Below are 9,680 nucleotides of genomic sequence, written 5' to 3' on the forward strand. Positions count from 1 at the left end.
CGATGAGCAAATGTCACTAGCTGCATAGAGAAGAAGAGGTCACAACAGTTTGTAGCCTCCCATCAGTCTCCCAGTGAGGTTTGGCTACAGGGGCAAGTCTCAGCAGGTCAGTTGTCCATAGAAACTGCTCCTGTCTGGGCTTGTCATACAATAAGGTAATTTAATAATTTAGTTATAACAAGGTAGCTGTCTCCATATTTTGTTGGAAATTAACATGGCAATGAGAAGGGGGCTGTTCCCACTAGTGGAAATAATTAAAAAACCTCAGTTCACCTTGAGGCTCTCGTTCCCTTGGAGGGCTCTCAGAGCTTCGCGGCTCTTCAGTGACCTTGTGGAAGCAGTGCTTTTTCACCATGGATTCGCTACAGGACAACTCACTTCTCTCACCCTACAGTTCCCAAGGCTGTTTCTTGAGTCCTTTTCCGTTTTTCTTCTGTGGGTGAACTTTTGCCTCCCCTGGAGAGAAGTTTGTGATGGGTGAGATCTTTGTACGCTCTTTTTAATCTGGGGAGAAAAAACTCAAGGCCCTTTAAAAAGAAATTGGAAGGATTACCTGTGGAGGATAGGTGCCAAGAGACCCAGTTACTGACTAGAGGCCCTTGAAATGGGCTAAATGTATAAAACATCATTCTCTTGCAGCCAAGACCATTCGTACCACCCCCCCCAGGACTTCATATGTGACAGCCCAATGGGTAACAGTGACAGCTGACCAGAGGATTACCCTAATGGCGACATCTGAAGTAGCAAGGTGGTGGTCAGTCCGTGCTTCTGCTCTACCCTGTATCGAGCTGTGGCACAGCTGAACAGCCATAGCATGGAGCAGGCTCATGCTTCATTTTAGAAGACCCTCCTGCTCATCCAATGGAAAATGGGGCGTTGATCATCTGCAAGTACAGATGCAGACAAGGCTTTGGAGGATGAGAAGTCGCTTCTCTCCGGTTCCTTCTAGTTTGGTCTTTGCGCGTTCACAGCCTCCAACGCTGCCTTTTGCCCTCTTTAAACTGGAGGGCTCTGTGTTGTGTGAAGTAGGTTCAGGGATGCGCTCCTTAAATTAAAGGAGCATGACTACTTTGCACCAAGTGGCCACACATAGATGAAAGGCTTTTTCAAATGAATGACAAGAGCCTTGGACACCTCTTTACGGCAGAGGTGACCTCTGGGTGCGTTCTGATGAGGGACATGATTGCATGGCTCAGGCAGCTGCCTCCTCTGTGGCCGCTCAGTTCAGGGGTGCCCCACGGGCAGTACCATGCCCTGCTCCTGCCATCTTAACTCAGTGTGGTCATGACTGCACATGTTAATTGTCAATCTTGTGATGCTGCTTGCAGATATACAGTGGGGGTTTTTTGCCTACTTTCCTGGCTAAGTTATTGCCAGTGAATATTGCCTGTTTGAAGTGAATGGATCTTGCATTGATAAAGTACTTGCAGGTGATTCTGACCTCCTTTGTTTATGTTCCCTGTTTCAGCGATGTTGATTTTTAAAGAGCACACGTAGCCAAATGGACCTCTGTGAGCCAGAGATGTCCCAATAAGCAGGCATTGCTTCATCGTGGTTGTGTTCAGCTTTGGGGTGGTGTACAGGCCTCGGGCCGCAGGCTGGCCATGAAGTGTGACACACCTTCCCAGACAGCCACACGCTCAGCAAAACACTGTGCTTGGGCATTGCTTATTTTTACTTATGGCTGCAATCAGTGTGATTTGGAGGTCTCCTTGCTGTGTTCCTTTATTTCATAATAATTCGTAGTTTGAATTGATAAGTAGTGGAATACTTATGCTCTGAGCAGCATGAAAGCACTTTATATGTAATTTAGAGACAGGCATAGCTGCCAGCAGTATGAGACTCAAAGTGCCTCCCTTTCTCACCTGAAAACACTTGGATGTTTGTGATTAATTTCCATTCATGCAGGTAATAACCTAAGATGATACAGACCTAAAAAGAAGGGAGAAGTGACATGTTTTTAGCTCATCTAGGCAGGGTAGCCCAGGTGTGTGCTTATACATATGGCTTGAGTGTCTAATACAGTTGAATTTTGAGAACAGACTTTTGGGGGTACAGAGGGGATACTGACTGCTTCTACACTAAGCTTGGCTGCATTTAAGCACAGTCTGGGGCATAGCATGGTCATATCTTGCTGTCCTCCACAAAGAGGGAAGACAGAGCCAGCCCGCTGACCTCATGTTAGTGATAGCTCTGCTCCAAATGGCAGGCTGGACTAGAGGCCTCCCCACCTCCTTCCCAAACAACTGCTCCGGTTCTGTGAAAACCAGTCAAGGGGAAAAACAAGCTTAGATCATCCGGTAGTCTTAATCTGGTGCTGGTATCGCTTAGTTAACTGGGAATTTTCCATGCGGTTTTGGCTACAGACAGGGCCTTCAGACCAGCTTTACTCTTCAGAGGACTCTGTTTCTCATTACTGACAGAGAGCTGTTCTTTCCTACCAACACAGTGTCTTGCGATGCATCAGTTTGGAAAGTTAAGCCATGTCCGGCTGAGAGTAATATCCATGGAGCAGGTCGCTACACTTGGCAGTCTTTAGTAAACAGGCAGCCCTGTAGATAAGGGGCATTTATTTGAGCTGAGAAGCCTGGCTGGGGCATGGCTGAAAAAGAGATCAGGCATCATTATCCGGCGTCAGAGGGAATTGCTGTGCTGCCTGCAAAGCCTGACTGTTGGCGTGCTGCAGATCTTTGGGAGAAGTTTCCTTCAGCTATGCTGGTGCTTTGTTTCTCCCTGTTAATCTGCAGAGCCACGTGGGCATGTTTCTTCTTCAGACCCTTCCCAAACACTTAGGGTTTGCTGGGTTTCAGGCTGGCTTCTCTGGAATTTACTGGCTCGCTCCTTGTACTTGTTTTGCTTACATGAAATAGTCCTTCCCTGACCCTATTTGCACCGATTTTCTAACGTGCCATGTCTGGAAGCAGCTGTACTCTATGCTGTAATCTTGTCTGCACTGCTGGCCTAACTGTTATGAACAGAAACCTTATCAGATCGGGGACTGCTGCCTTGTTAGGAGCTTCTCGTATAGCGCGGTGTTGCAGTTCCTGAATGCTGCAGCCATTTAACAGATACTAACAGCAAGGAGGACAGCATAAGCAAATGGTGAATCTCTCGGCTTCCTTCACAAGTCATGGCAAATAGCTTGTGACAAATCCTCATGGTTTAATGGTGCTTTCATTCATGTGTGCTATCACATGCACATCTCTGGGGCTGCTGCCACCATTGGAGGTTAAAAAATCGTGGCAAGGACAGGGTCATTTTGAAAGTAAATGCCAGTTAAGTTAGATGTGTGATGGGTATTTGTTTCTACACTGGAGCTGCGTCGTTAGGTGCAGCATCATGTGGAGGAGGTAGAGTGATGCTTACCAGATTCAGCGAGTAAGCCTGTTCAAATGACACTGATTTTCCTGATAGATTGTAATAAGACTTCAAGCATGGAAAATAATGTTTTTAAACTTATAAAAATCTTTTAAAAGTTTGTATTTGAGGGATTGGGAAGATGAAGAGATCTACATATTGTTCCAGGAAGACTGGGAAATTGGAAGCACTTTAGAAGAAACACTGGTGCTGAGAAAGTGGTTTTGTGCTGTCAAGTACGGGAGCATGTGACAAACAGAATGGATTTTGTTTGGAGCAAGACGTTTTTGTGATAGTTGTGTAGCATTTAGCATTGTGCAGCTGTTTAACACTTTGGAGTGTGGCACCATGGAGCTCTGGAGGGCCTTGATCAGCCTTGCTGGCTGTGTTTGCGGAGCAATCCCAGCAGGGGTGCAGCTCTTAGCACAGAATATCATCAGGCTGAGATGGTGGCAGCTCCGTAGAGGAATTCAATTGTATTATAAACACTACACTTCAACATATCAGCAGGAAGTTTTCTTCCATAGTTTAGTCTGGGAGATGGTGATCTTCTTGTAAGTGTTGGATCAAGGCTTCCAAAATGAATGATCCTCAGACAATGCTCTTTCACTATGAGAACAGAATCAGTGTAACAGCCTTACAGCTTGATTCAGCTCTCTTACAGGCAGAAAGTAGAATTGCCTCCTTCCTGTCCTTCAGCCAAGAGACCAGCCCACCTTGGTGGATACTGATTGACATAGACATGGGAATTTTTTGGTTGTTTAATGGCGTGATTTGGCACAGAGAGAATGAACTCCTCTGTGCTTGGCTGATTCTCTCTGCGTGTGAAACACTTCCATAGAGGTTGCAGTAGATGTGTCATACTAGATGAAGCTTCTGTTTTGAACCAAGGTAGTCATGCTCAGGGCTGCTGAACTTCTTTCCTGAGCCAAGAGTCCACAGACCTGATTCAGGTCCCTCCTGGTAGCTGTGGTAATGAGCAAAATACTCTGTGGTGGAGACATCAGCTTTTGTGTCTGAGAGGTGAAGAACATAGAGCTTGGCTGTGTGCCCCTGGGCATATAGTGAGCTTGTCCAACTATGTTCATACTGTCTATGAAAGGGCTGGTGGCTGCAGCCACCTGAGCATTGCTGTGGGGACCTTTCCATCTGTTCTTCCTCTTCTTTTCTGCCATCTGTATATTTTTTTAAAAATTGCGCAAAATCTCCTCAGGCACGTCCTGCAGCTCAGCCAATTCTTTATGCTCTAGAGCCCTTTGTACATATAATCATCTCTCTTTTAGAATATAAATGTCTTGGAAGTGATTCCCTTCCCCCCCCAAATCTTTGAGTTCTGGAGTGCATGTAGAATGGACTGAACTGTCTTCATGTACTGTAGATTACCTCTGTTCCTCCATCCACACCAATTACCCTTCAACCTGGCAGACCACCACTGCTCTGTTCACTTGTGGGGTGGTTTTTTTTGCAGGACTAAGTGTCTGTAACATACCTTGAAGTACAACTGATTGCTTTCTGTACCCCCTTTTGCTTTTCTGTTCAAGCTTTCCACTCTGCCCTGCACCAGCTGTGCTGTGCATGTCTGGGCTACGGCTTCCCTTTTCTTTTTCCCTTTCTCCCTCTTGTTTTCTTTTTCCTATGCTGTGGTCCTGACCGTGGCACCTTATCATAGTTCAGCAGCCCCTCAATGTCAAGAATATAACCTCTCAAAGTATGCGCAGTTGGGCTGAGCCCTACGCTTGCTTTAAGGAGGGGGACAAGCACAGCAAGTTTTATACACTGTGGTTTGCAGCAAAGTTACTAGCCCTGTTCTAAAGAGGATGAAAATTCAGGCAGAGAATTAAATTGCTGTTCAAGTTTAGGCAGTAAGGATGGTGCTAGACATGGAAATCAGCTGCCTTGTCTCCTCAGATGCTGTCTCCCCCAAACTCTCTACTGTTTCTTTTCAGTAGACAGATCTTAATGTAGGTTGCCACTAGAGGAAGAGGCTGTATAACTGCTGTCCTGATTTTGACTGAGCTTTTCTTGGAGACAGGCCCTTGCCTGAGGGAATTCCGTTGAAACTCCTGGTCTCCAAAGCAGCTGGCTCTGCATCTCATCTCTGGACATGCAGAATGTATCTTCTGCAAATGCTTTCTTGAGCAATGAGGCATTGCAATCTGCCTGGCCTGGCTCTAGCACTGAGACTTCCAAGAGCTCCGAGGGCATGCAGTCACTTGGACTGACAGCATAAAACCCTGTAGACTATTTTTGTCATGACTGCGAAGGAACAGCAGCAATTGCTCTTCAGCTCTTTCATGCTACCAGGAGTTCCTGAGATTTGTAATAGACACATTGATATGAACGGAGAAGGAATAGGAGTGTCTAGAAGCACCAGAAGGAAGGTCTTAGAGGTGTGTGAGTGGCAGGTGCTGATGGCACATGTGTTTGTTAGCAGGTCATCAAAATTACAGCTCATCTACAGCTCCTTAGAATACCTAGATGGGATGAACAAGGGGCAGCCTGAACCAAGACAAGACAAACCTGAAATCTCAAGGCATAAAAAGATCCTGGTTGGATGATAAAAGAATGGGATTGGAGCAATTATTCATTGCGGTAAGGAGACAAAAGAGAGCAAATGTATCCTAATGATTCACAGAGATTGGACAAGATGATCCTAATCACAGGTCAGACTCCTACAGGTACAAAGAGCACATCCAAAACATGCATATGCTCACTAACCTGAGAGTTCAGGAGGGTGGGGGAAGATAGCTGGCATCTTTTTTTCTTCCATCTTGTTGCAAGTAATCCTGCAAGAGCATGGACCCTTGATGCTTGCATTCTGGACTGACCACGTGGAAACATATCCTTGTGATTGTATGTATGTGAGTATGCATGAGTGTAATCAGTTTGGGTTTTTTTAAACAAAATCACTTTCTATTGTCTCACCTTGAGCTTTGCTACAGTTGTTGCTGCAGCGTGGCTGCAAGAAGAGAGATCCATCAGTGCATAGGCAGTGCTGGAATGCAAAGTGTTCATTCTTGGTCCAATGTCTTTGGGGGAAAGTCACCTTTTCAAGTCACCTTCTCCATCTGTGTCTTTCACTTATGCCTTGATTGTGCTACTTTAAAAGCAAGCTCTGACACTGTTTTCTACTCCTTGGTTTCCTGCAACAGGCTGTCTTACTCTTGAAAGCTTGCTGGGAACCAATAGCTGCCAGCGATTTTAGCAGTAACACTAGAACATCTTGCCAGGATCCTCTACTGATCTATGTTGTTGGACTTATTTTGGCTTCACGTGAGTGTGAAAGGTGGTCTTGGAAGTATATACACAGCCAAATCCTTGGGTTGCAAAGAGTCTGTGTACCACTTAGCACACTGCTGGAATGTTGGGATCCCACACAATGTAGAGGGCAATCTGGCTGTGCTTGGAGCCATCATTCCAGGATCTATCAATATGTGGGCAAACTCAAAGGATGTCAGGGAACTGCAGTGTTCCACTACAACACAGGTTTAGTGATCCACTCTGAAGGCCACAACCTCAAATGACATGCCTCGAAATGGAAAAGGAGTCTGTGAGTCTTTCCAGACATAGTCTACAGAACATCTCAAGGAAGCATGAAGTGTGCATTTTTGGCAGAGTTTAATGGGCAAATGGAGACCAGCTAAGAGGTTGTTTTCTCAAGGAGACAGAAGGATGCCTACTGATTAGATATGGTTCTTGCTTTCTGGGTTTGCCATAGGTTTATAGTTTTCGCTCTAGTCCTGTTTCCAATTCCAATTTATTTCTTCCTGTCTTAGAAGAGCTTGGCACAAACAGCACATAATCTACTCTACTTTTAAGCTTTTTAAGAATTAGGCCTATAGGGCTTGCTAGGGGAAAGATCTAGTTATCTAAACATAGCTGTCTGGTGCCCTCTGGTATCTGAGCTGTCTGTGCAACACTTGCAGATAATACTGTATTGGACCTGCAGGAGTCCTCCTGTCTTCTGAAGCAGCAGCTGGAGGCCAGACTGGAGACCTGAGATATCTCCAGTAGCCCTATTGCTCATACCTGTGTGTGGGCACTGGAATGGTGCCCCTGGAGCAAGCCTGTGGCCCAGTCAGCTCAACAGGAAGAGACAAGTACCTCCAGAAGATTAATTGTCCCGTTGGTCTTTGCTACCTCTTAATATGACTTAGCTGGAAGGTAGAAACTGTGCTGCTGCTGTGCACAGACCATTTCTTAGAGAGATGAGGATTTCAGGCCACCAGGAGAAGGAATGCAATTATGATGCCAAAACATCATCTCCTAAACACCAAAGGCTTTGGGAAATGAGGATGTGTTTCTGTTTGGCTCACTCCGCTAGCCTTCCCAAAAAGCATGGGAAGAAGACAGCTAGATCTGGATTTAGTTGTTTGGTTTTTACACTTCAGTAAAAATTAATAGTGACGGCTGCTATAGGATTGTTAAGGTTGGGATCACCTTCTGCTCTACCGTCTGTTTGCACAGGAGTGGTGGAGGAGCTGATCATTGTGGAAATCAATTACTTGCCCAAGGTCCTCAGTTGCAGATGGGGGTGCTTAGCTTTGGGCCTTTAGGAAGTCTTGAACTGATTCAAAGTTGGGAAGAGTCTCTGAAGCATTTCCTCAGTGAGGAAAGAATGATGCTTATTTTTTAGTGGTGGTTTGGTACGAATAGTTAAGCTGGGATGAAGGGATTTCAGCTTTTCAGTTTCTTAGAGCAAAATGCTGCGTTTGGGGTGCCTTGTCTTAGTGCTTCCAGGGTTAGGTGTCACTCCCTCTCAGGGCAACCTCTGCCTGCCAAACTATCTCTGTGGTTGTCTTGACAAACTACAGAGCCTGAGACTGTTGTCTCCTTTCTGCTGGTAGAACACGAAAAGGCACTTGTTGCATGAGCAGGACAGAGCTGCTTTCTGTGCAACTGCCTGAGAACAAGCGGAGCAAACTTGAGTGCTAAGCAGTGAAGCCAGCCTTGCCAGACACCGAGACATAGCTGAGTATCGGTGAAAGGGGTTGGCAAGAGAACTGGCCCTCCCCTGCAAAAAGAAGAATGCCCAAAAAGGAAGGGGGGGGGGGGGGAGGAAAAGGGAAAAAAAGAAAATTGTTCTTGCACTTTATTTTCCTTTCATAATTTTGGAGCAGCCAATCTTTCTGGGCTGCCTTCAGCCCCATCCTTCCTCTTCCCAGAAAGCAGTTTTTCTGTGCTAAAGACTGTCCCTGGTAACGGAGCTCTGCCTCTGGGAACGGTAGTGCAAGGCTTCAAAGAGATGTGCCTGCAGCACTGATAGTGCAGCACTAGCCTCTTCTACAAGCATGGGAGTGTTTTGGTTTGATTATTTAGCCAGGAGAGTTGGAAATGGCTGCAAGACTGTTGAAGGCAGAAAGGGACAGAGTGCTGGCTGCAAACAGAGGGACAGCAGTGGAAGTTTATCAAACGATGGACTGTCAGCACCGTCTCCAGTCTGGTCCCCCAGACAAAAAACTCCACTGGAGAAAGAGGATCATCTTCCAGGGGAAAACAAGAAAGAGTGGAAAATGGATACAAGCAAGTACATGCATAAACATCTGCAAAAAAGGACGGTGAAATCTGCCCACACACTTCACAGGCAGAATCCTCCTCCTCTCTGGGCTGTATCTCTCTCCTGCCCATGGGTAGGACTTACAGGTACTGCAGGGAGCAGGGATACCGCTCTGTCATCTGAGACACGGTACAGCTCATGGGCAGGGAGTTGCAGAAGTAAAGGACTGGCAGACAGCTCCTAGGCTGAAATGTGTTTTGCATGAACAGTTCGTACACTTCTGCATAACAAACATCTGTAAACAGAAAGGCAGTTTGCCCACAGTCTGTTAACAGGTAGCAGGGCTAGAGAGCTCTCCTGCCAGAGAGTTGGCTTGCAATGAATAATTCAACCAATCCTGCTGCCCTTAAATTTAAGTAATAATGCTGCAGTCAAAGGCTTTCTGAGTTTGGCAGCTAATGCTATTGTGGGCTTGTCTCTGTGTTTGGCCTGGGGCCTGCACTATTTCACAGGTGACTTTGACCTTGTGTGACAGCATCACTACAAACTGGTCCCCTTTTACCTGGCAAATCCGGCACAATTTCTTTCACCAGCTTGCTAATACCAAACTTGTAAAGCAGCCAATGTTATTCTAGAGGAGACTGAAAACAGCTGGGAGTGGGGGAGATGTTGGCTTCAGGTTGCCATCTGAAACACCTTCAGCCTGATGGCACTTTTTCTTCCCCATCACCATCTTACCATTGGTGGTAGTATTTGTTCAGGGTCCACTGAGAGCTTAGCTGGCACCTACTTGTCAGACTCTGAATGCTCTCAAGGTTTCCATAGG

The sequence above is a fragment of the Balearica regulorum genome, chromosome 4 (genome assembly GCF_011004875.1).
Source record: "Balearica regulorum gibbericeps isolate bBalReg1 chromosome 4, bBalReg1.pri, whole genome shotgun sequence".
NCBI classification, from domain to species: domain Eukaryota; kingdom Metazoa; phylum Chordata; class Aves; order Gruiformes; family Gruidae; genus Balearica; species Balearica regulorum.